General features: G+C 40.3%; 1 long non-coding RNA gene across 1 annotated transcript in view; it reads left to right on the top strand.

Annotated features, from left to right (window-relative positions):
* The window catches only part of LOC134005422 (uncharacterized), a 413,404-nt gene that overhangs the window by 213,726 nt on the left and 171,900 nt on the right, over positions 1–27,778 (top strand). The gene's annotated exons all lie outside the window — the stretch shown is intronic.

Raw genomic sequence — 27,778 nt, 5'->3', positions numbered from 1 at the left:
GCAGATTGTCTCAGAATTTGAGAGAGCAGGGAGGGAGGAGAGAAAAGGGAAGGGGGGGGGGGGTAGAGGGAGGGAGATATTGTAAGAAGGAGGGTGGGCAGAAAGTGAGAAAGGAGGGAGTTAAGGAAAAGATTGTATGTTTTTGGAAGAGGTGGGGGGTGTTATGTAGATGTGTGTGTTGGAATGGGGGGAGGTGCAGCGAACTGTGCGTTTCTTTCTTTTTCAGAGCATGTCATATGGTTTTCATAAGCCCCGTTCATGGACATAGTTTGGTACTCTGCCATTTACCCACACAGACACACACACATACACACAGACATTCATATGCATGAAATTGTGGCACTTGAAAAACATTTTCTTATTCTTATCTCCAATAACTCAAACAAGACTGAATAATCACTTTAACAGATGCACTCTTTCCAAAAGTCAATCAATTATCTTCTATCATCACTTTTCCAGCCTTGAACTCCTCTGTTTCCCTTTGTGTTTCATTTTTCTCATCTTTTCATTCAGTATGACTCAGACCAATAGGTTCTTAACATGCGCAACTCCCATAGAGCTCAATATCTTTCCAACAGTATGTGTTTTGTCTGCTTCAGTTATTTCCATAAAGTGTTTTTTAACAGGTACTCCACATGCATTTTCAAGTTCACTCAGTTTTATGCATACTTTTCAGTGTGTGCAGCTTAATGTATATATATTTGTGTGGTGATGAGAAGTAGTTCCTTTTGAAGGGTGATATGAAATGAAACGGAGGATGGTACCCTTCAGTTTCCACACATCTGGCATCCTACGCTCACAACACAACTCTAGACCAGAAAGAAGACACCAGTTCCTGCTTTAAAAACCCGACTTTAAAAACAACAATACTCTCCTCCATGCTAATAACTCTCAGATTGGGATGGGAAAGAAGAGAAAGTTGTCGAGGTCGCAAGTGTAGAGGAAGAGGGCCTCTGGGTTTGCTATGAAAACAAAGCCAGCTCGGTGAAATGGAGACTTATGTTTCTAAATGGGGAATTGTTGGGGGGGGGTCTGTATATATGTGTGTGTGTGCGTCTGGGAGAGCAGGTCGAGGAGTGGGGTGTATGGGGGTGGAGGGCAGTAGCAGGAGTCTTGTGAGTTTTTAATAAATCCAGCTGACTGTTGTTTGAGAGCCCATACTGTGTAGTACCTCACTGTTACATTTAGAGTGATCTGGAAATGTTAAAGAGCAACTAAAGCAGTAGTAAACGCCCATGGCAGGCATGAAAATGGAAGACTACATGAAACTTTATAGTGGTATTAGTTCCCTAGTTTGTACACAGGAGCTTAATAGAATCAAATAGTACTGAAAGTTAGCACTGAAGGCTTGATAGGGTCATAGTCCTGTCTACTTAATCACTGTGGTACTCTTTTAAATCATATTATATCTGATCAGAAATTGTTGAGACCTACCATTGAAAGAAATATATATGTACATTTTATTACAGTACATTATAAAAAGAGAGTAATATCATGATCCTAATGTGGTCATGGTGCCATAAACAACAGATCCTACATAAATCAATATGCAAATAGTCAGTATTGCCTCACCTCATGTTTAATGGCCACATCTTTAGAACTTTCATTTTGCTAATGTTACAGTGAAAAAAAAACAACTATTGTATTGTTCACATGACCAACTCTGCCTTCCATGCACCATGTAGCTCAGTAGAAGCTGCTCAATTAGACTGCATATTACAGTGGTTCCTAACCTTTTCAGCTTATGAACGAAGCAATGTCTACTCACAACCCCTTGTCACTGGAAGTCTTGAAAAGGTCATGCCATCCTGTTATTCACAAGGAAAATAGTCCTGACTCTCAGGTTGGGACTACCACTACCACCATAGTATATTAGCCATAGTACGCTAGGTTTATATTGAGTTTCCCACTGACCATGGGAATCTTTTCCATAACTACCTTCCGTCACACATGGCACAAATGTATCATAAAGATTAGCCTTTTAAGCTAAATGCATAACAGGCTAGTATTTTGAAAGCATTTAGACAAATTAGCCAATCTAAAATGTGTCTGAACAAATCAGCCTCAAACTCTGTGTTTCTTCTGGCGAACCAATAAAACACGATCCATCCATGAAACAGTTTTTTGGCCTAAACACAAAAGCATTTAAAGAAAAGCTTTGCGAGGAAATCAAGTCAATGAAATGACTGAAATCAGCAGAAATGTTTTGTATTGAGTTAAACTTTGTCTGATGTCTGGTTAGAAATCAAGCTAACTAAGCTGTTGTGACCACTGTTGGGCGAGATACTTGAAAATTGCAATCAACGCATTACATTACCCATTATTTTATTGTTGTTACCCAGCCGTTAGTTCAGAACCCTCCACAGAATGCTGCATCTTTTTTTATTTAACACATGTAGAAATGGAAAATGAGAAATGTTTCAACAAGCACTCCAGAAGTCCTGATCTCAGCTGCATGATCACACACCCTCTAATTCTAAACTAAATTAGTGTGTGGGCATACATGTGGCTAACAAGCCAGCTAAGTATACACACATGTGAATAAGATTGTTTCTCCTCCTTCGTTGCACCTGTCAGCTAAATGCAGAGACCACACTGATACAAAGCTACTGACGTCAAGCACACTGATATCAGTGTATATTAAGTATAAAGTAATGTAGCTTTACTGGGATTAGAACTGAGTAATTACTGACTTTCAAAATTCTTCAAATTTTCAAATTCGTAACTATAGTTGTGACTAATACATGTTTCCAGTTGGCTAGCATGTTAGTGATTAGCTTGCCAACCGGGCTAGGCAGATGGCCGTCCACTTAACCCCCATATAGCCAATCTATCTATCTATCTATCTATCTATCTATCTATCTATCTATCTATCTATCTATCTATCTATCTATCTATCTATCTATCTATCTATCTATCTATCTATCTATCTATCTATCTATCTATCTATCTATCTATCTATCTATCTATCTATCTCATCATTCTAGATGAGTTATGACGGGGGGGTATTAGGTAGGTAGACAAATAAATCAAATAAAATAATAAAGTGAGAGCCACTTTAACCCTTTCATGAATGAATTATGATAACCTTTTTTTCATATTAATTTGTTTTTATTTCTCTTTAGGCATGAAAAAGATATTTGAACTTCTTTTTTTTCATCAAATTACATTACATTATAATAACATAAATCAACTGATTTACAACCAAAAAAAGTTACTGCAGATGAAGTGGTAGTGTATGGGATGACGCACTATGCACTACTGTCCACTGTGGTGGCTGAAGTGCAAATATGCAATAAAAATCTATTCATATATAAGAAAACAGCTTTTGAATAGCTGTCCCTTGTAGTGACCACTGTGCATGAAATGGTTAAGAAGACACATTTACTCATTTATCTGTGATCATTTATCTGTGCTCTTTTTCTAGTGCTCTTTTACTAAGTACATATCACACACACACAAATCTGTCTCAGCTTGGTGAAACTCTAACCAGGGATGACCCAGGCCATTTGCCCCCTGCTGTGACATCACTCACACCAGACAACTTCTCTGTGCCTGCTTGATTTTATGACAGACTAACGTTTTGAGGTTAAACTGGTGTTAAATGTTCATGAACAGCCTTTTAACACATGTTCAGTAAAAAAAAAAAGCCATCAGCACTACGCCTGCTACGCCCACCACCACCCCCACCCCCACCAGCATCCATCAGTGAGCCATCAGCAGTACGCTCCCCAGTGGTGGGGCAGACAACACAAATACCATGTGAGGGTCGCTATCACAAGGTTGGCTATCACACTGCTATGAACAATATGTGGGCAAGGGTGCATGACAGTCTGGCAGCTTTATTAGGTTATCTGTACACATAAAGCTTTCATTCACACACACTGACTTCTGGAAAATGCTATGAGCAACATTTGGCCTGTCAGTGGTCAAGCCACTGGATTAGCGAAATAAGAGTTTTAAAGGATTTTTCTTGTTTATTTCTATCCATTACAGAGCACATAACTGTCTCTTTATTTTACACTGAACATATAAGACAATATTCTCTATTTTTCTCATTAACAAATCCCATGAATAGAACAAAACCAAGCTCTTTCAATACGTTTTGACTTCTCTACCATGTCTGTGATTCACAGCCCCAAGCCCATTGTTGCCTGCTCAACACATACATCTTTTTTCACCCTTATACTGTTTGGGTCAAATTTACCTCGAATTGACATTTGATGGCTGTGTCTCAGGAGGTAGAGCGGTCGTCCACCAACTGGAAGATTGGCAGTTCGATTCCCGGCTCCTCTAGTCCACATGTCGATGTGTCCTTGGGCAAGACACTTAACCACAAATTGCTCCTGTTGCTGTGCCAACGGTGTATGAATGTGTATGAATGATTAGTTTCCCTCTGATGAGCAGGTTGGTACCCTGTGTGGTAGCTCCTGTCATCATGTTCAACATTTGTTATAGACACTATTTATGAGGGGATTCTTAGACCGGGTCAAAACGGACCCGAAACATACTGCGAGGGTGAAAAACATGAACAAGGGTTAAAGAAATGTTACTCAAACAGGAGATACTGGGTTTGTTGGTGTTCTAGTGAGTATTTGTGGAGACAAGACGCTGTGTGTGGGATTGTCAAAATAAACTAGTGTGTTCATGATGATAAAGTAATGTGTCACCCAGTACAACAGTGCAGCTCCATTTTTGGGCAACAATGGAGCTCTATGACACAGAGGAATAAGACATATCAGGCTTTCACACACACACACACACGCACGCACGCATGCACGCACACACACACACACACACACACACACACACACACACACACACACACACACACACATTTATCAGTATGATACATTCATAACTGATTTGAGTCTACACCTGGGATTTGCTGACAAAATAAAAATATACAATATTGCAGCATTTATACTTATTTGGCAAGCAGAACCTCACTGCACATCTTGTCAGCATGAACACTCCTGCACTTGACACCAAAATATCTGTAAACCTTACTAAAGAGATGTGAACCATGACAGCAGACAGGGGTCATGTGGGGTTTAATGTTACTGCTTCCTGTCTCATCTGCAAGGAAACAGCAAGAAATACAATCTGAAGCTCATTAGTATTCTAAACATGAGGAGCAGTATACTGAGGGAGAGGAGAGGGCCTCGGACACATTACAAGTGTATAAAGTTAAAATTTACTGTTGACAAAATGGAGGGTTTTTTTCTCTCCCAAGTATTCAAACGGCCCCCCTAGGAGAGAGCAACCTGCTAGTGGCCCCCACGTAATTAAGAGTTTGAGACTTCTGGTTTACAACCTCTGACTTCTCATGTTCCTTGCCTCATACTTTTTTTTTCAAGCAATGGTAGCATATTTCCAGATCTTAACAGTTAACACAGTTGTGACAAATAGAAATGACAGCTAGAAATATGAACATTTCATAAATGATATTGTAACATGGTAATAATATCTCTCTGAAAAATATAACTGTGAGGCCGTTTTTTTTCTAAATGTATTACAAATATGAGGTTTGAAGCTGTCGCCCCTAAATCATGGAACATTATGCATCCTGTTTACGGGTTAATGAGGTTTTTGTTGTGTTCATGTGGTTTAAAACATTTAAAGGTGAAAATAAACGTATGAATAACTTGCACACATTCTTTTTTTGTGGACCCAGCATCAAATTTCTGCTTTTAATCCATTTTGAGAGAATATATTAGAGGATTATGGCAAAAATGTCTAAGTGGTGTAACCATAAAAACTTTGTACCAAATAATTCAACTTGCTTAGAAACACTAAATTCTCAATAATACAATAACAATACAATAGTTTGGCATGATCTTACATTATAACTTTATATTAAATAAAGGTAATGGAATACAATTGTTCTAAATATTACATTTAATCTGTGGAATCATGGAGATCAGGAACATTTTTTTTAAGTCCACTTAAATACACTGAAGGTGGAGAAAATATTGAATATGTATCATTATTTTGTGGTTACACCATTTGACATTTTCAGGAGCATTCAGTCTCATTTTTGGTAAAAAAAAATGGTGCAAATGTCATTTCAAATGACATAAAACCAACAAAAATACTAAATGTACATTTTAACAAACCTGATGCTGCTTTTAAAACTAGTTTTAATATATTTTTCATCTTGCCAACACTTATTTGTCATTGACGCTTATATCACCAAAAGCATTATGGGAAGTGTAGTTCCAAACCTGAAAGCATGATTATCCCCAAAATCAAAGTAATGAAAGATTAATAACAGACAGGAACGACTAAATCCATTAATATCATCTTTTTTCAACTTTGCTCAGAATCTTATATTCCTTGAACACAGACACTCTCCTCTGTCCATTACACACATTTGCTTTGTGCTGAAAACCTGTCGACGTGCAGACAAAAAAGTCAATTATCACCATTTAAATCTGGCCTGGGGGCTGGTGACAGTAAATTGGGGGGTGTGCATATTTTAGTTTAGTCTGAGGGGGGACTTTGAAAACAGTTGCATGACAAGTGGGTGAAGTCCATCTGTTGATCAAGACTGTGATATGGTTGAAAGCTTCAGACCGAGGTAGCAAAGGGACTTTAGTTGAGTTTGTTTTGACAAATATCAATCTTGAATATGAAGTAGTAAAATAAATGGGATTCAGATGTCATTCTGGGTAGATGAACTTGGCTTTCCACTTCCTTCTTTTATATATTTAGTACTGTACTCTATCTGAGACTGTATCTTCTCATCTTATGTCATATGCATACATATGCCTTTTCTGAAAGTGCAATACTGTGTGACTTAGTGAGGCTTTATTTATCCAGGAAGTTTCATTTAGTTCAAGATCTCTTCTGCAACAGAGACATGAGATCATATTACATCTACACAAGCTCACATGAGTCAGACAGCCAAAACAATCACTAATTAAAACAATCACAAATACAGTACACAGAGAGCAATGCATTCAGCAATCATTCATTTCATTATTTTCATTTTTTCCTCCAGTAACATGTGAAAATCTATTATGAAAAAAACCCATAAGCATATCTCCTAAAATTTTAACCATTCGATGTCATGTTCATTATTTTCATAGTGTGCTAAAATGAAAGATCAGAAAATGAATAAAAACAGGTTATTGAAGTGCTTAACCATGAAAAACACACAGTGGTTTTAATGAGCTTAATCCTTCATTAAAGTCCATTAGCAATCATGTTAGATGCTGTTTTGAAGCACTTACCTATGATTATTGATTTGCTGTATTATTCATCATTTGCACACAGCTTAAAGCGAGTGACCAGAGCTGGATTTCACTTTGAAGCCAACACTGGTCAGCAGAGAGGAAAGGCCAATAAATTCATAGATGCTGGCTTAGATGTGCTTCCTGACTGAACAAGCAGATCAATAAATCATCAGCTCTCCTCAGGGATTGGGGGGGGGGGGGGGGGGGGGGGGGGGTTCCTCTTCATAAAGGCATCTTTGAAGTGAGTTTAAGGCGTCTTGAAAGTCTGGTGTTTGGGGCCTCAAAGTTTCCAGCAGCTTCTCTACATAATGCATCTCTACCAGCTGACATTACCATAAACACAGAGGTGTCAGAACCATCTCTGCTCTGAACTCTCATGGCAGTAAAGCTGAAAACAGAAGATAGAGGAGTTCAGAGAGTTTAATATAAAACTGCTACATTCACAAAACTGCACTCTGCCTACAATAGATAACATTCTGCACATCAATATACAAGATAGTATCCACATTTTAACCTTAAAACTCCAGTTTTTAAAAAAAATCTATTAATAATGTAAACATGGTATGTTAATGAGCTTTTAAGGCTGATAAATAAGAGGATTGTGAAATATCCTTTTATTTATAAAGGCATACTGAATAAGAATGCATTGAAACTTCATTCATTTGTACCTGTAAATAGTCAGATAAACCCAGGTTTGTGCTACATTATTGGACAAATTAACAGAATATATTGAGGTCCCAAGTGTTCCAAGTGTGTAAAATTCCCTTTAAAATTTCCCATAAACCAAAACATTACAGGTTACTATTCATGTGTATCTTAAAATCTGTACCTTTAAATTCTCAATTAAGAAGCAAATTCAAGGCTTCAGTCTCAATGTGAGGGTAAAACCCCCTAATACATGCAGAAAACCCATGATAACCCCTCAAAACATTAATAATAATTTATTGATTCCAAATCCAAACCTATTTTCTGACCTAAATTCTGAATAAGAATCCCTTACAAAAGGGGTGTCAAACATACAGCCTGCGGGCCAAGGCCAGCCCACCAAGGGGCCCAGTGGATAATTTTGCAAAGTATGAACATTTCAAAAAAGTAAATCTAGTTTTTCTGCTGCTTCAGAGGTTTTTTTTTCCCACCCAGACCAGAATACAATTCACTGAAAAATCAATGAATACATATTGTGGTCATATTTAAACCATTCATGTACTGAACATTGTGCAAAATGTTGTCAACCAGCAGCTTCTGTGCAAAATAACCTGAAAAAACTGAAACATAATACTATTGAACATTTTAATTTTTCACAGTAAATAAATGCTTTATTATAGAAAAGTTATAATATAAATGTTATATATTATTTCTAGATTATTATGGAATGGCTTTATTCATTCAGCCCACTTGAGATCAAATTGGACTGTATGTGGTCCTTGAACTAAAATGAGTTTAAAACCCCTGCATTTAAATACAATTACCATCTGTGTAAAGTGTAAATGTATTATTTATGTATTCATATTTGTAATGGTTTTATAAGGCACAGAAACTGCAGACAGTGACATCAGATCAGAAAATGCTTCTTTGTGTTGTCGTGGAGTGCATGACCCAACATTGTAGTAATTTGGAGGATTTGTTGACTTAATGATGGGTATTTTAAGGGGTTGTTGTCATGGTAAACTCCACAATTACAATGTCTGATGATGACAACGGCTGAAAACAGAAGAATGTATCTTTCTGAGGGCTTTATTAATGTTATTAATGTAATGGACAATTTCCTGTACTTTCCTCATGGAAAAACCTAATATGTTGTGCTTCTGTTTTGGCACTGCCGATAATTCAAAGCCGGGCTCTCTGGCTGATTTGTTTCCCATCCACTGGAAGAGAGATGTTCAGGGCATGATGAAGGTTTCAGACTCCAATCTGGACCCTCCGGGGATTTTAATAGTTTCCCACGAGTCTAGCACTCTGAATGAGTCATGTCTGGATGTCAGGAGCACATACATAGTGACTGACTGTTCATCTCATAGAAAATGACTTTCATATGCAACTATTTTGCACACTAAATGACATTTTTGAGTAAACGCTGCCCACATCATGGTTTTAATCTGTGTACACAGCATATCAAGTAGGTTTGGAGAGCTGCTCTGGATTCAGGAGTCCTCTGTTTGTTATTTTGACTTGATTCCTCTCCCTGTCTCTCTAACTCTGGCTTATCAGGAAATGTCATTTTTATAATATTATCTTTATAATGCTGAGGATCTGGGTCATAGAGGTCCAGGTTCTTTGTGACAGGTACAAGAGCACAGAAGAAGACACGCTATCACCTGATAAGAAGAAGTGAGGGAGAGAGGATGGAAGAAAGGAGGTTCTAATAGGTTGTCAACACTAGGAAACAGGACAGAGGTATAATATGTTGAGGTGCAATGCTATGCTGTGTGGGTAAAAACAGAAAACAGAAACTAACCTTAAAGTAGAACAAAACTTGAATACATACTAATTTAAAATAAAATTAGAGAATATTTGCCATTCATTTTGGCTTATTCCAATTTATTTTGTCAACTATTTCTAAGGCAAAGGCTGCAGAAGAGGTATTTACACTATCATGCTCCTTGCACATTGGCTCCTCTGCAAGCCTCTGCAACCTATGTTTACCGATGACATGTTTCTCTATGTAGGTTTGGAGAGAAGTATCTTTAACCTTGTCATACCTACTCCCTGCTGTGCTGAAGTTGGTGTTTCTATTACCCCTTTTCCAACAAAGCAGTTCTAGTGCTGGTGCTGGTGCTGGTGCTGGTGCTGGTGCTGGTGCTGGTTCAGTCGGTTCAACTGTGAACCAGTTGAGAACCAATTTGCTTTTCCACGGCTCGAGGTGGTTAGGGAGCCATGTCATTACGTCACTGTATACGTCGGTTACGTCGCTGCTTTCCCATAAAGACTCGCGCCAACTTCGGAGCAACAATAATACAAAGAAGAAGAAGAAGCAACAATAACGGCCTGTTGCTCCTGGCTCCACGAGGCTTAATTGGCATCTAAACACGGCAGATACAACGTATTTGTGCTGCTCGACAGGATTGACATGGGTATGTTAGCCCTATAAAGAATAAGAATATAAGAAAAACAAACTATACATAATAAAATAGCAAAATAGCAATAGTAAATAAAATAAAATGTAATGTACAAAAGTATATACAACAGATTGGCAGTGTTGATTTTAGTGCAAAGTAAATGTGCGATGTGTGTAGGAAATAAAGTGCGCAGTGACTGTAAGTTATGACCAGAGTTTTTTTTAGCTGTTATTATACAGTGTGATGGCATGAGGCAGGAAAGATTTCCTGTATCTGTCCCTTCGACAGCAGAGCTGGAGCAGCCTGTGTGAGAAGGTGCTCCGCTGTCTGTCCACTGTGTGATGGAGAGGGTGCTGGTCACTGTCCATGATGGAGAGGGTGCTGGTCATTGTCCATGATGGAGAGGATGCTGGTCATTGTCCATGATGGAGAGGGTGCTGGTCATTGTCCACGATGGAGAGGGTGCTGGTCATTGTCCATGATGGAGAACAGTTTATTCAGTGTCCTCCTCTCCACCACGGTCTCAAAAGTCTCCTGCCTGAGACCTAGTACAGAGCCAGCCTTCTTCATGATCTTATCAAGTCTGTTGGTGTCGCTGGCTCTGATGCTGCTGCCCCAACACACAACAGCAAAGAAAATGGCGCTGGCAACAACAGACTGGTAGAAGATCTCCAACATTTTGCTGCACACGTTGAAGGATCTCAGCTGCAGATTCTACATGCACCAATCCATTCTACATCATTAGAATGGCTGAACTACCACTTATAATAATATTGTGTTGTTAGTATTGTATTAAATGTAATTGTAATGGCTGTTTTAGCTGGATTTATACTTGATGTAAGTGGTTAACTGCTGTCCCACAGTAGATACCTATGGTGGAGGTTTGGGAATAGTATAATGTCAGAATTTGCCCCATCACATTACTACTGCAACATTCAACTATGGTAATTATGATCCCCATAGTAGTTTACCTTGTGGTACAATGTGTTGCCAGCTATGCACACGCTTACAGACCTAGACAATATTAGTGTAGGAGATGACTGTTATGCTGTTGCCATGGAAATGTTGTGGAGATGTAAGTGGAGATAATGGAGAAAGTCTTTTTTTAAACTTCAAGTTGCCTTCACTCTCCCCTGTTTTTACGAGCATTAGAAACACAAGCAGCCCAAGCTGACCAATCACAGTTCTTGTTGTCTCCATGTGGTATCTCAACCGTTGCCAAAGCCCCAAAGTGTAGTTGTGTTTTTTAGGAAGTTGACGTTAGTTAAAGCTAGAATTATACACCACAACACCTTAATATACAACTATAAATACCCCTTTAATTTAGCATGCTTACATGCTACTGCTTGCTAATTTACACTGAACAAGTAGAGCTGAGGCTGATGGAATTGTAAATGTCACAGGTATTCCAGGGTATTGACATATTTGACCTTAATGAAAAGTCACGGGTCACAAAAGTCAGTAAGATTCATACTGCAGGGATCAATCAATCAATCTTTATTTATATAGCACCAAATCACAACAAAAGTCATCTCAAGGCACTTTACACATAGAGCAGGTCTATACTGTACTCTTCAAGTTTAATTTGAAAGAGACCCAACATTTCCACATGAGCAAGCACCATCATGAATGTTTGTATCAAATTTAATTGCAAGTGTAAAACAAGTTATATTCAGTCTAGACCTAAGTGTGGATGATTGACCAGAAGTGTATGTTTTCGATTAGAAATTAGTTTTAAGTCAAAGATTTGAATTAGGATGTCAATGTTAGAACCTATCGAAGTAAGTACAATACAGTACAGTAACAAAAGTGTAGGGGAGAACGGGGTTGGTTGTCACATTCACCAGATGTCTGTCCCTAGAGGGCGCTGTTAAGAAGTGTCATCATCAATCATGAAGAGACAGCGATAGTTAGGTAGGTTTTTCTCTCAGTTACAACAAAACATGTAGTTGTTAGCTTTGGTGGTAGCAAAAAATCCCAGTGGGGATGTTTGTCACTTTCTCTTTGGGGTTGGTTGTCACATGTTGGTTTATATACATATATGGTGTGATATATCTTGTTCCTTCTTTGTTTTAAGATAGTAAAATGACCAAGAACTTTTTCAGGAAGACAAACAAGAGCCAGATTCCTCCAGATGTAAAGTTCAGGACAGTCATTGTAATATTGTTATAAGGATAAAAAAAAAATGCACTTATATGCACCTGTTTATGTTTTATTGGTGCAGGAGATGTGTGAGGTTGTTGTACTTTAACATTTTAATTAATTTTTAAAAAATTGCTTACATTTTTTATTGTTCCCCATTTCATTAACACAGTAACAACCAACCCCATAGTGTGTGACTACAAACCCCACGATGGGGTTGGTTGTCACAAGTGCACAACACATATTTGACGACCCATATCTTTTGAACAGAATCAGCTGAAGGAGAGTAAGACCACTCCATTTTCCGACACTTTAGACTTGAATTACACATTAAAAGGGAATCTATTCAGGATCCAGTTTCTGAGGAATTCAAGGAAAGTAAAAAGTGTGACTACCAACCCCGTTCTGTCCTACATGTATTTGTACTTGTGAAAGTTGTTAACAACCCTTCAAAGTACCACTCCATTATTTCAACATGTTCTCATTATAACATTTGCTCTGTATTGGAAACTGTCACAACTCAAGATATTTGAGAGTTACACAGGGAGACAGATTTATGAAGAACTGACTGGAATGAAGAGTGAACTTTTCCCCAGATATTAGCCTGTGTCATAAACAGGATGGAGGCTTGAATTTGGCCTGAGAGCTTCAGCCACAGCTGATTGTGTCCCAGCAGTAAGAGCTCGGCGAGCATTGATACGAACTAGGTGTTGTTAGACACTGTCCATAGCTATAATGCCGGTGTTATACTGCACACTCAGACACCCACTAGATCAAACGTGGCTCTTATAGTGGGAGCTGGAGGTGATGAATTGGGGGAGGCCGGGAGGGAGGGGAAGCAGAATATAAGCTCAGAGATCCCATACATTCCCTATGGATACTTGGCATGCAGAACACAAACAGCCTAAACAGACTTTAAAGCCTCTGTGTGTTTTTAAAAAAAAATAGTTCCATAAAGAATGTTTATGTTGCTCTGCCTAAATGACATACATTAAGTCCTGCAGATTATTGAAGGCGGATATACAGTGCATTAAGCAATGAGGCAGAACAGCTGGAAGACAGAGACAAAGTACAATACAGTCTGCCCTAAGTCCCTGCCAGCTTTGCTTAGACACACTGGGACTGAAATGGAGGAACAGCTCAGTATTATAAAGGTAGCTGGTTCTCTATTTTAGAGCGAAAGGTCAATTGTATGGAAGAGTACAGAATGATATCAAAATGTTATCAGTCTGTGAGTTAAGATTTGCAAGAATGAAGGATGAGAGCTGTAAGGATCAAACTATTTGGGGGTTTTCTTGATTTTTAAGAAGCATAAATATATATTTTTTCACCTTTAAACCCCCCCCCCCCCAAAAAAAAAACAAACCTATCATCTTCTTGTCTGTTGTTTGACTGCAAAAGCTGGTGGTGCATGCTAGGACTTACTCAGACTGCAGGGTGTAACAGAATGACATGTCAAACCCAATAGAATTTGTTTTCCTCTATGTTCATGCTTCTTCACGCAGGGGATAAAAAAAAACTGACAAAATTGAGAGAGACCAGTTTTGAAAACAAAAAAGAATCCCCACTGCCAAATCGAGAAACACTGTTCTCTTGTGGGTTTCAAACATTAAGCCTTACATACTGTTTATATTCTAAACCCTCACAGTATGTTCCTCTGTCTAATAACCCCCTCATAAAAAGTGTGATAGCTAATTTGACTGATCAATAAATGTGTGATTAAACCTTGATTCATGTTTCAGAGAGCAGAGAGAGTGTATTTTTTTAGCTTTTACACCACTAAACATCTCCTATCACACAATATCATGTCCTATTTTACCTAAGACATGAAAATATAACATAGCAATAATGATGGAAATGTATTTAATGTAAAGTGAAAATGACAAGAACTTAATGGAACTGTGGGGTTTATTGTATAACCATTAGAGCCATCAGTCTTCACTGCTACATCATAAAAATACATGTTAAAAAGTCATCAAATTTCAGAGTAAAAGACATTTGGGGTGTTTTTACAGCTGACAAATGTCTTTGATTTGACCTGAACTGTGTGTAAGGGTTAAATCACACACCCAGCTCTACTCTCTCTGTCTTCTTGAACCTAATCTAAACTTTTTTTTACTTTCGTCATGAATAAACTTCCATATTTTATTGATAGATGTGATATGTTTTGTGTGGTCAGCCAGTCTGACATTCCATCCTCCATCAAGTTGCATTAGTTAAATTGAACATTTCAAAACTAATTACGATAACCGTGGCTAGCTGACCTCATCTTTGCATCAACATTGTGTTAGTGTTATTCATGGCCGAACCGCTGTCCAAAGACACAAATTACCAGGCTCTCTTGAGAAACTCATACCATGATAAAACTCTGCACTGCATGCACTAATCTGCTCCAGTCCAAACACAAACCCTGGCACAAACAATTTTCTTTCACTTTGGATGTGTGCCAAATACCCATAAATCATTTGGCTAATCTCGCTGTTTTCTGTTTCGCTGGAGTTTCGGCCCCTTGACACCAGAGGATGGGAGATCAAAGTCAGCTCCCAGGTTTGTTTCGTCAACCCTGATTGTCTTTGTGCTGCACAAAGCCTAGTTTTACCACGCTGACCCTCATATAATGCCTGTCTTATGCTTCTCTGAAAGCTGTTGAACTCTACTCTGCAGTAAAACACAATTAACCCTCATGCAATCACACCTCAACACAAAACACAGTAATCTGGCCTCACAGAAGTGTGTTCTATCGTTAGTTCAGTACAATCAAAACAGCATTGAGTCAATCAATCAGCATGAGGATGAATATGTATAGATGGGTTCAAATATGTAGGTACACCCACTAAAATAAAGGTCTTACTACACGGTCGCCCATAAAGTTGGAATAATTTAGTTTTCAGACACATTCCTCTTTTTATTTTCTATTTATCAGTAATCACCTTTGACCAGGTATAATGAGATTGATCAATACAATTTTGAGAATATATACACTTTATCTATCAAGAATACATCACATTGTCACAATCACTTCATGGAAAGAGGTAAAAAATATTTTATTCCAACTTTATGGGCGACCGTGTTATGCTCTAAAGTCACAGTAGCCAAATGTGCCAGGTACCCCAGAGACAAAGACACAGAATCGTGGTGCAAGTTTAACAGATTTATTAAAGGGGCGTTACGTCGGAGTGGAGCTGGGCCGAGGAGGGAGAGAGGGGGTATCCTGGGAGAGGTGAGAGGGTGGAGGGTCCACGTGGTGGTTTGGTGGGGGTGAAGGTGAGGGGCTTGGAAGGCGTGGATGGGGCGAGGAGACACTGGGTTTGCGGAGGGAGCCTGGAACAAACACAAAAGAGAACAGGGTTAGCAAAGAATACACTACACAGTCTTTCACGAGCACTGAAAATGCTGCTAGGACACAGCCGGCTAAACTGACCACAATAGTCAACGTTCAAGCGGCGGGCGCATCCTCTCAGCCTCCTCTTATACTCAGGCAGCGTAGATGATGTGGAGCAGCTGGGCTGCTCGTCGTCCTCATTGCCAGCACCTGTGCTGGGCTGACTGGCTGCTGGCTGCTGGGCAGCCCCAACAGACCGTGTATAATGGTGGGATTTAGCAGTGTGTTGTTGTTGTTGTTGTTGTTGTTGATCTTTTGCAAACAGGACATACTCTCAATCCCAGCAGTGACAATGAATTTGGAGTCCTCTTGCAGCTTGGTTAGATCTGCTCAGATAAGGTTCATACACAATAGTTATACAAAGATTGGAACATACCATCTTGTGTAGTAATTAAGGCAAATAAAACATGCTAGCATACTCTAATTCTTTGCATATACGAGTTTTGTTTGGTATCATATTGTTCACAACATGTTTTTCTTTCAAACAAACAATAACATACAGAACATCCCATTTTTAAGCCCTTGCAGTTCCTGCATAGAGCTCATATCACCCACAACATGAAATGTAATAAAATGACATTTGACATATTTACAGGTAAATGACCTTACTTCAGTCAGGAACACTCCCGTCATAGATTAAACCATTTATTGCAACATATGGTAATACAGTTTTACTTGGTGTTGAAGGCTCCTCTCTAAAATGCTCCCTGGATTAGCCAGCAGCATGCTGAGCTAAAAACAGGGAGCGAAATGCAAAACCCCCAAAACAAACATGGAACCCAACGCCAAGCGTAGTTAACGCCCATGCTAAGCATCAGCCAGACTACGAATAAATCTATGTGTAGCAGCAAGCATGCTGCTGACCTCAGAAATTCATAAATGAATTTGGATGCAGCATGCATCCCAGCAATTACTTATGCAAATTTGGCGAGGTCAAGAAGGTGTGAAGAGGAGTCAGTAAAGTGCGCACTGTTTTGTCAGGGTGTCACGGGTGAAAAAACTATTTACTTAAAGCTGATAGATAATGGACCCGAAAGACTACACAATGATTGTTAATTACAAACTTAAAAATGAGAACCCACACAATTTCTCTAAGAGATATACATTTATTCTTTGGAGAAAAGCGTCTTTGTACGTTGTTGAAGGTAAGATAAGATGAGCAACAACAAAACATTCACAACACTAGGGAGATCCTGATTATTTACTGTTAATGGATAGCACCAACAGTTTTTTTTTTTTGGCCTTAAGCCTTTCTTGGACCCAATTCATCCGCTTTTTGACCTTTATGTCACAAAGTGACCAGGAGAGACCTTTTTGTGTGTTTATTTGTACTGTGTCGCTTTTATTGATTGTGTGTAATTCATTGATTTGAAGTGTTTCTCTCCTGAGGACCTCCCCCTGCAGTAAATTGGCACACCTGTGGCCAGGTAGCAATTACCTTCCCACACAGACAAAAGAGGACTCAGAGCAGGACTGAGGAGGACTGGCAGAAGTGAACAAGGACGGCCCCCTTTCCCCTTACCTTCCTTTTTGGACAGAACCCCTGGAACTAAGCTGGAGTACAGACTGTTAAAGGGGGCACCATAGACTGTCTGGCCAGCTTTTTCGGATCCCCTTTAAAGACTCTTTTAAAGACTGTGTCCCCTCATTTTTGACTGTTTTAATAATGCCTGCCTGTGTTATTGAACTGCCTATTATTGAACTTTGACTGACTCTGTATGTATGCTTGGTTGCCCGAGATTTAAGAAACCTGTGACATTTACATACACCCGACAATTGGGCCAGATGCAAGAACCACTCAAACGCACAGATTCGTTCTTAAACCATGCGTACGAGTGATTTACGAGGATTTGCCGCATTCACCAATTTCCTCGTATTTTGGATTTTCTCTTAGGTAAGAACAAAATTTACGAGTGGTGCAGACCTGTCGTACCATTTACGCACAACAAACCTGCAGTCTTCCAAAGCAATAAAAACTTTATTGTTGAATACTCAGTTGTGTCCCCGTCATTCATACTGTTTATCAGTCATACTTTGAAGACATTTTGAGTTGTAAGATAAAAAATACACGTCGGAATTATCAGTGATTTAAATTGGAAATAAAAAAACATGACTTAATACCAGCTTACAAAAGAAAATTTTCTGACTAAAACTAAAAAGCGACTGAAAATATACACTAATTAATTTAAATCAAAGAGTATACCAGCTCTATGTGAGAAGTGCTTTGAAATGACTTTTGAGAAAGATTGACAGATTGATTCAGACGGGCCGGGCTGCGGAGCATCAGACGGGCCGGGATGGGCTGCGGTGGAGGAACGGGATCTAGCGCTGAATAAATAAAAAATGATTGCACAACTTGTTTGGCACTTCTTTCCATGTTAAGTCTGTAACATTTGGACAGGGGAAGTGCGTTATGGAGATTATTCTGGTTACTATGCTATGAAATATCCTAGGAACCTAGTGTGTTAAGATACATGGCTAATATCTACATACATGAAATGTGGTTTAAGTGCATGTTAACCCACAGTAGAGGAATAACGGTTTACCATTGTCACATGCTGCAGCAGGAATCAAGTCGGTGTCCAGTGGTACATCTGCCGAGACACCTTGCAGTGCCACGTTCCCAATTATGGCACCTATTCTCTCGTCAGTCCTGTTCACATGCGTGTCTTCTTGGCCCCCGCCTGTTGCAGTCATTGATCTCCTTGTCTTTGACAGGCGTCTTTTTGAGTCCAATTTCATTTTTCTTTTTAAATTTCTGCAATGGTGCGCAAAACAGCTGACACAGAGTTTTTCGGACCTTTTCCCATTCCTTATTCTTCTCAGGGGCCCTTATTCCACTACTGACACTGCTGAACAATTTGCGCTTTCGGTCCTCTATTTCCTTCAACAGAACGTCGATTTCTGAGCTGGTGTAATTTTTCTTCTTGGTTTTCGGGGCCATTTTCATGAATGGAACTCGGCTACAACCTGCCGTCAGCCTGACCTTATATGGCATTTTGAGGGTGTCAATTTATGCAAATGCACCACTCTCTGGAACATGCGTTCATTTAGAACAGGTGAGATTCATCATGTTTACGCAGCTCATTGTCACTGTCATTAACACTGCCCTACATTGTCATGCAATACAATATTGCATTTGAGACAGTATATTATGTTATAATAAAAAGTGACATGTAAATTGTCAGACCGTTAAGTAAACATTTCTGTATGAAGATTTAAGTAAAATTACTCGTTTTGCAGACATTCAGACTGACTTATAAGGGCAGCTACTACTATGCACTACGCACTTTGAGTCTGTGACAAATTTCCCCTAGGGGACAATAAAGTATGTTCTATTCTATTCTATTAAATGGCCAAAGAGTTTTGGAACGAGTGCTTTAATCTTTTAATAATGCAATGCAACTTATTGGATCATGACTATGTTGTATGTAAAATCTTTATCTGAAATGTAGCCAAGTTGTCGAATAAATGGAGTGGGGTGGAAAGTACAATTACCTTAAAAAACATAACATGAGTAAATGTACTTAGTATATTCAGTACTTCTTGCTGGTTCTATAATGTGTTAGAGAGATGTGATATTAGCATGATTATTGCAAGAAAAATGTCTTGGTATCAATAGTTTATAGATGTAATGTATATCATATCTTGCAAATCCAACTGTTTATTGCTTCCAATTAGGAGGAGAGTTATACTACTGGCGATATAAAGGCACAGCCAGAACCATCCAGACTAAAGTGGTCTGTGGTGCTGATGAAGCCAGTAAAATATTTCAGGAGTTCCATGATAGCCCTATTTTTTTTTTTGTATTTATTTATTTATTTGCACTATACAACAAACAAATGAGATCAGAAAAGAATAGAATGAATCTCACCTCCTTACTTCAATACATTAATAAAAAAATAAAAATCCACAACATATAATAATAACAACAACAACAATAACAATAATAATCCACAAAAATAACCAGAAGCCCTAAAACTATTTACAGCATAAAATCTCATCTCATCTCATCTTCTTGCCGCTTTATCCGGGGTCGGGTCGTGGGGGCAGCAGACTAAGCAGGGAAGCCCAGACATCCCTCTTCGTCCAGCTCTCACCAAACTGGACCTCCTCAACGCCCTGGCTGCACCTAGAAATCCTGTCCATAAAAATTATGAACAGAATCTGGCAGCCCTGGCGGAGTCCAACCCCCACTGGAAACGAGTCCGACTTACTCTGACACCGGTCGTACATGGAACGGACGGCCCATATCAGGGGGTCCGATACCCCATACTCCCGGAGAACCCCCCACAAAACACATGTGGACTGGTTGGGCAAACTCCCATGCACCCTCAAAGATCCTGTAGAGGGTGTAGAGCTGGTCCACAGTTCCACGACCCGGACGAAAACCACATTGCTCCTCCTGAATCCAAGGTTTGATTATCTGACGGACCCTCCTCTCCAGTACCCCCAAATAGACCTTACCAGGGAGGCTGAGGAGTGTGATCCCCCTATAGTTGGAACACACCCTCCGGTCCCCCTTCTTAAAAAGAGGGACCACCACCCCAGTCTGCCAATCCAGAGGCACTGCCCCCGATGTCCATGCGATGTTGCAGAGTCATGTCAACCATGACAGCCCAACAACATCCAACACCGAGGAGCTTTTTGACCACCTAGGCGACCTCAGCCCCAGAGATAGGACAGCTCATGCCCGGGTCCCCATGCCCTGCCTCCTTACCGGAAGGCGTGTCGGTGGGATTGAGGAGGTCTTCAAAGTATTCTTTCCACCGATCCACAACGTCTCGAGTCGAGGTCAGCAGCGCACCGTCCCCACCATACATAGTGTTGACGGTGCACTGCTTCCCCCTCCTGAGACGCCGAATGGTGGTCCAGAACCTCTTCGAAGCCGTCCGGAAGTCGTTCTCCATGGCCTCACCGAACTCCTCCCATGTCCGGGTTTTTGCCTCCGCGACCGCTTGACCTGTCGGTACCTGCCTGCTGCCTCCGGAGTCCCACAGGCCAAAAAGGCCCTATAGGACTCCTTCTTCAGCTTGACGTCATCCCTCACCGCCGGTGTCCACCAGCGGGTTCGGGTATTGCCGACAAGACAGGCACCGACCACCTTGCGGTCACAAGACCAGTCGGCCGCCTTGACAGTGAAGGCACGGAACATGGCCCACTCAGACTCAATGTCCCTCGCCTCCCCCGGTACATGGTCAAAGTTCTCCCGGAGGTGGGAGTTGAAGCTCTCTTTGACAGGAGACTCTGCCAGACGTTCCCAGCAGACCCTCACAATGCGTTTGGGTCTGCCAGGTCGGCATCCTCCCCCACCATCGGAGCTAACTCACCACCAGGTGGTGATCAGTTGACAGCTCCACCCCTCTTTTCGCCCGAGTGTCCAAGACATGCGGCCGCAAGTCCGACGACACGACTACAAAGTTAATCATCGAACTGCGGCCTAGGGTGTCCTGGTGCCAAGTGCACATATGGACACCCTTATGCTTGAACATGGTGTTCGTTATGGACAATCTGTGACGAGCACAGAAGTCCAATAACAAAACACCGCTCGGGTTCAGATCGGGGGGGCCATTCCTCCCAATCACACCCTTCCAGGTCTCACTGTTGCTGCCAACGTGAGCGTTGAAGTCCCCCAGCAGGACGAGGGAATCCCCAGAGATGGCACTCTCCAGCACCCCCTCTAAGGAGTCCAAAAAGGGTGGATACTCTGAATCGAGCCAACAAACCGATTCATAACTTTGTAATCGGCTGGTTCATGCTACGTTTACTGATTCAGGGGTCCGTGTACCGATGCACTCACATCGTTTAAATCAAAACCGATTTTCCGATCAAATCGGTTATTTGTTACACCCCTAATATATATATATATGTGTGTGTGTGTGTGTGTTCATAATATTGAACATTGAGGCCTGACAGAATAATAGCCTCATAAATATTGAACAACTGCAAAAATATTTGGACAAGAAATGTAATATTTAAATCCATATGTCTTTAACTGCTGTTTTCCTGGTAGGAAGCGCTGTTTTAAAGGTATTGGTTACTGATTAGTAGCCTACATTTCAAATAATGTCTAAAAAGTAAACTAAGACGTGTTTAGTGGATGCATGTCTAGGCGTTTCCCTTTTTCTCTTAATTGACCCATGCACTGTTTCTCTTACGCCTTTTCCACGAGCTGGAGCCGGAGCTGGTTCGGAGCTGGTGCTAGAGCCAGTGCTCAGTTGGTGCTAACCCGAGCACCTCTTACTAACCTGTTGTTTTCCACCGGCAAGGAGCCACGCGATTACGTCACTGTATAACGTAGCCAGCGTGCGCCTTTGAAGCACTTCCATGATTCACCAGTGAGAGGCAGCAACATGCCGCAAGGCATCTAGCCTGCCGGAAATTAAGAAGAAGAAGAAGAAGAAGAAGAAGAAGAAGAAGAAGAAGAATAAACAGAAGGAGAAGACCACAATACCAAGAAGCACTGGGTCTCCTCCTCTGACCACTGCTGTTTGCTCTTGTCCATTTTGCGTGCCGTTGAAAAATGGCGATGAGGACCGTGTTTGCGCAGGTAAAGTCCTGCTCACATAACCACGCCCCCAGCCCGCTGACGTAATCGGTTCTTGCTTTAGACCAGCAAAGAGTTGGTGCTCGCTCTGGCTCTCGTTCTGAGGCTTAGTCAGGCTCTGGCTCCGAACCACCTCCGGCTCCAGCTCGGTGGAAAAGGGGTAGTCAAGGCGTGTCCCTTGATTGAGGAGCTTGTACATGACAGAGCTGCCATAGTACGCAGGACACTGCAACAAGAGCGCACCCCCAGAGACAGATCAGACCCATTCAATCGATCAGCAATTTCCTGCCAGCCTTTCTTTTGGATTTTATTTATTGTTTTTTGTGATCATATGTTTAAATTCTTCATATGTCTCCAGCAGAAGTGTGTGCTAGAGACTACTGCTGCTCTGTGGCTCTTTTGTGGTGGAGTTTGTCATTGTGAATCCGTTTGATCTGTGTTCGACGTCATGGGCTGCTTGTGAATGGCTTGGACACACAATTAGCCTGAATACTCGAGCCTGTCTTGAATTAGTTTGATTGCGTGAACGTGGATTGGCCTTTATGGAACCGCTTTAGTCTGATCTCATTTATTAGGCCCTAACCCTAAGCCGGCTCTGGCTCTTTAGCTGATAACTGCATTTATTTGAAAACCTGAACCAAAATAGTGACGTTTTTGGACAGAAAACCAAAACCATGAGCTGAAAGTACAAAGTGAGGCAGCTGCAGAGTCGGGTGATAATTCTCTGTAGGTTTATACCCCTTTGTCATACAAGTAATAATACTTAGCAATACTTAATAATGAGTCTACAGTTTATTAGTGGAGCGGATAAAAGCAACATTTTTAAAATTGTATTTATTAAAGGTAGGGTTGGTAATCCTGTTAAGAAGCACTTTTTGTTATACTGGGTGAAATGGTCCTTCTATTATCAGAAGTATCAATACATTATGTCTTTAGAAAAAGGAATGGAAAAAATCTGACCTCTGTGACAGCAACAGGACTGATAAAACTCCGACCAATCCATGCTCTTCGCACCGAAAAGCAAAAACCAATCAGGTGCCTTCGTGTCTAGTTCTACATCCGCCCCCCTCGCTCCCCTTCGCACATGCACCTGTCGCTGTTGCCGATAAAAAACAGCACACTTCTCTGCAGAACTACAGAGTTGGTGGGGCGTGGCTTGGACGGACTCACTGACGGGAGGGGGAGCAGTGGGGTGGAACTTAGAGGAGGCAGGAGGAGGTGATATTTTCAAATCTTGCTAGCTCTCTTGTTAGCTTTCCAACATTACCAACCCTACATTAAATAATGTAAACTATGTGTATATACAAATACAATACAATGTACCTTAAAGAAGAAATTACACTTATGTCATTCAAATTAGTCAACTACACACATTTCTATGAAAAAAAGAAACTTCGGGAGTCTAATTTGGCAGCCATCTTGAAAAATGGCCACCATTTGGGATTTTCAAATGTCCAATCGGACAGATTTCCTCAATAGGGCCTAGAGAACCAAACCAAATTCCATGCTTGTATCATAATTTGCACAATTGTTCTGTTATCTGCTCCACTAATATGTAGCAGCTTTAAAGACAGAGTTGACAAAGTGCCCTGACAGAGAAAGCAAAGGCATTACAATACAAAAGCAAAGACAAAGAAAGCAATAACAGAGCTGACAGTAAAGATAATGGAAAACAATAAAGAGATGGTAAAAAGATTAAAAGCCCATAAAAAGACGATAAATAGACATCACATAAAAGTAAGTCTGTAGAAATGAGTTTTAAGAAGTCATTTAAAAGGAGTTACTGATTCTGAAAGCCTTTGTTCCCTCAGGCAAAGCCGAGGAACCCTGATGGCAAAAGCACAGTCACCTTTAGATTTAAGTCTCAACTTTGGAACAGCCAGAAGGGCCCCACCTGAGGATCTAAGGCTGCAAGCTGGTTCTTACAGGCTCAATATTTCTGTTATGTTGCTTGGAGCCAGACCCAGGTGTGCTTTATAGAAGTGATCAGTAAAATCTGAAAATCATTCTAAAATGAACCAACAGCCAATGGAGAGAAGCCAGGATTGTGGCGATGTGATGTTGAGAAAGGGACTTTTGTTTTATGCCAGAAAGGAGAGAGCTACAGTAGTCTAGTATGGAGGAAATTATTTTTTTTCCAGATCAGAGTGGGAGAGCATTAGTTTAGCATCTGGAGATGTTTCTTATATGCAGGAAGCATGACAATACAACTTTTTGATGTGTGGTTTGAAACTTAAATCTGAATCAAATGGTACTCCTAAATTTCTGGCAGTGGGCTTCATGTTGGCAGACTGATGATTTCTGTGTGTGAGTTGTTGAGCTGAAGGAGGTTTCGTGCCATCCAGTGGTTGACATCACTGAGACAGACTACAGCAGCAACTAAGCACTAAATATGCTCCATTATCTCCATGAAGAAACAATACAGTGTCTCCCTAACCCCCTCCCTTCTGTGACAGTCAGCTTTACACCAGCCATGCAGAATAATTATAAACACATTTGATTTCTAATGTGATCAGACAGCACGTTGTTAGAACACGAGAGAGAAAAATGTAATGAAAAAGTGTTAAAAGTAGATGTTTGGTCCCTGTCCATCCCTCTGACTGTTTTTGACCTGGAAAAAAAAAACATCATAGGTGGTCTCAAGTGATCTCAGACCTGACCTGCTAGAGTCTGTCTTCCTGCACAGATGACAAAATATGCCCTCTTCCTTCTGTGTTGAGCAAATTTAGGCTTTGAATATGTGGCCGGAAATCAGCTTTAAAATAAAATAAAATAAAACTTCATATTCTATTCAGTGTGATGTGCAACATGGCTGCAAATATACTGGCATGTTTGTTCAAGTCTTTTTTTTGGCTGCTTTTCCTCCTTCTGTTTTTCATTCTGTTCCTTCAGCTGGAGGTTGTCTTCTCTGTGCAGAATGATATATGTGCCGTGTTGGTTTTCACATTCTTCTGCTCAAGGAGGAAAGTGTCTCAGTGCTTATCTTAAATCTCAGTTAAAGGCGCGTACCTATGAGCACGATGTGTGACATCACAACTGGTTTTGAACCATCGTCGTCCACCGTCGTACTTTTCAAAAATGTTTGCATATTCATCGACTGTGGATTTTTCCTTCTCGGGTTAAGTTTAGTTGTCAAGTGACGCTATCAACTCTGCTTCATTTGTTCTGTTTTCATGTGCTGATTTCTGACAGCAGGCCCGAAGCTCCACACAGTTCTATTTTCTCTTGTGATCTGAGTATGCTAATGATCAGAAAACTCCTCATGAACAGGTGACATTCATCATGCTGAAACGAGTGATTTAAAAGTATGTGAAGTAACGAGTTTGTTTGAACTTGAAAACAAACCTCACAGTAAAAAGAGAATTAGAAGAATAGGCCCAATGACTCGCTCCCACATTCAGATTGTCTTGTATCTCACATTGTGGCTTTTTCTGCTCATATTTGTTGCAGCTGGAAAGCAAACTCTTTCTTCATCCTAACAGTGGATTTGCAAAAGGGACAGAGTGTCTTTAATGGTGTTGTGTTACAGTCTAAGGTGGAAATCCTATCAACTGATGAAGCAGGCACACTAAAAGCTGGACAGGGGGAAAGAGTGTGAGAATGAATGCATTTGAATAATATTTCTGCACTGCAGCTTATGAGGCTTAGTGTGAGCAGCCCTTAAGGTAGAAACCTCAAATTCATCACTGGTCCAAAACAACATCTGTTGCTGATGTTTGCCTATTCATTTACTGTTATTACTAACATATCCAAAGAAAGGGCCTGGAGAAAAGAGACAGCAACATAGCTGAAGAAAATAAAAGGAAAAACAAGTAAAAGAAAATATACTGGAACACACAAACACACATACAGGACAAACAGTATTATCTTATGCAGAAAGCTTAAAGAGAGCTGAAGAGTCTGTTCCACTGGTTTTTGCAACTCAATACAACCTCTCATTCAACCCAGTCTGCAAAACGTAGCCATCTCACATTTTGCACTGTGGACCAACATAGCTGTGATACGTTTTGATGTGAGACTGGGTTGTCTCATTTAACATTTCTTTCATTTGTCTTTATGAAAAAATAAAACATGTTCTTGGGGTTTACTTTCCATATTCTAACACACATTGTTTCCGTTACAGAACGTACTCATAGAAACTGAAAGCTTTGCAATTGTAACAAAGTGAAAGAAGTATTCATTTTGTTGAATACAAAAAAAGTGCCCATGAAGATTTAGTGACATGGTAACATGAGTACTGACGTCATGGTTAGGTATTGTTTAAAAAATGATGATACCAGTGCCAATCCAGGTAAAGTAAATAAAGTGATACTGATTCCAACTGAGTACTTCATTCTATACACATTCCACATTTAGTGTACTGTCTTTTATCTGGTGTAACAGGTGTGTAGTGTAGACACACTTTAGAGTGTTTAGGTGGCATCTTGGCTGCTGAACTGCTAAGCACGCTAACTCACCACAACTGGTTGTAGCTGCTGTGGCAGTGGACCAATCACATGTCACATTAAATCGAAGAATGCTTGTGTTGATTGGCTGTGAGCAAGTCCATACAAATAGTCATATTTTCTAGCTGTGGGTATCCATAATATTCACAAACACTCATTTAAAGTCGATTAGATGAGATATGATCACATGCAGGGTAATAAATAAAGGCAGATGACTATATCGACATTTTGTATTGAGTAAGTACGTCAAATGGCGTGGTAAGATATGAAAGTCGTAGTCAAATCTATAGTTGGTTTGCCTGTGGTCTGACTCAGTGGATGAGTCGGTCAACTTTTTCTCTTTGGTTTGCTTTCTTTTCACGAAGAGAAAAATCCATGAGATCCAAAATGCATCACTATAAGTAACATGAGAACATTCACTTTGCTTAGGTGTGTCTGGGGACTGGAGTTAGACCATAAACACAGGAAAAGAGTGCTGAAGAAGGCAAAAACATTCTTCGTTGCAGTAGTTCAGATCCGACTTGAATCCCCATTGATGGGTTGGATTATGGTCGGATCATGTTCCCATCACAAAAGGGTATCAGGGTATGACACCCAAGTGCAATTACTGTGTTCAGACCTGGCCAATTCAACCAGATTAAAAAGCGCAGGTGTGAACAATATCCTTATCCAAGGGAAGTATTCCACACTAAATGTACATATCCTATATGAAGTGAGTAGTGTCATAGCATGAGGAGAAAAAAGTGGTAAAACCAAATAGAGAAACTTTGTCAAATCCAGATTGTAGTACTGTTTGAGGTGTTTAAGATCAAAATTCAATTGCTAACTGCTAGCTTGGTAATATATAAAAGTTATGTAAGCTGAGAAGCAATATCAAACTCCAAGCGTAAGGATGTGACTTTCACATTCAGTGCAGACCTTGTGCATGAAGGCCGCAAGCTGAAACGCGTTGGTTTATTATATTA

Source organism: Scomber scombrus, chromosome 23 (genome assembly GCF_963691925.1).
Source record: "Scomber scombrus chromosome 23, fScoSco1.1, whole genome shotgun sequence".
NCBI classification, from domain to species: Eukaryota; Metazoa; Chordata; class Actinopteri; order Scombriformes; family Scombridae; genus Scomber; species Scomber scombrus.
This window is presented reverse-complemented; position numbering and strand designations above follow the sequence as displayed.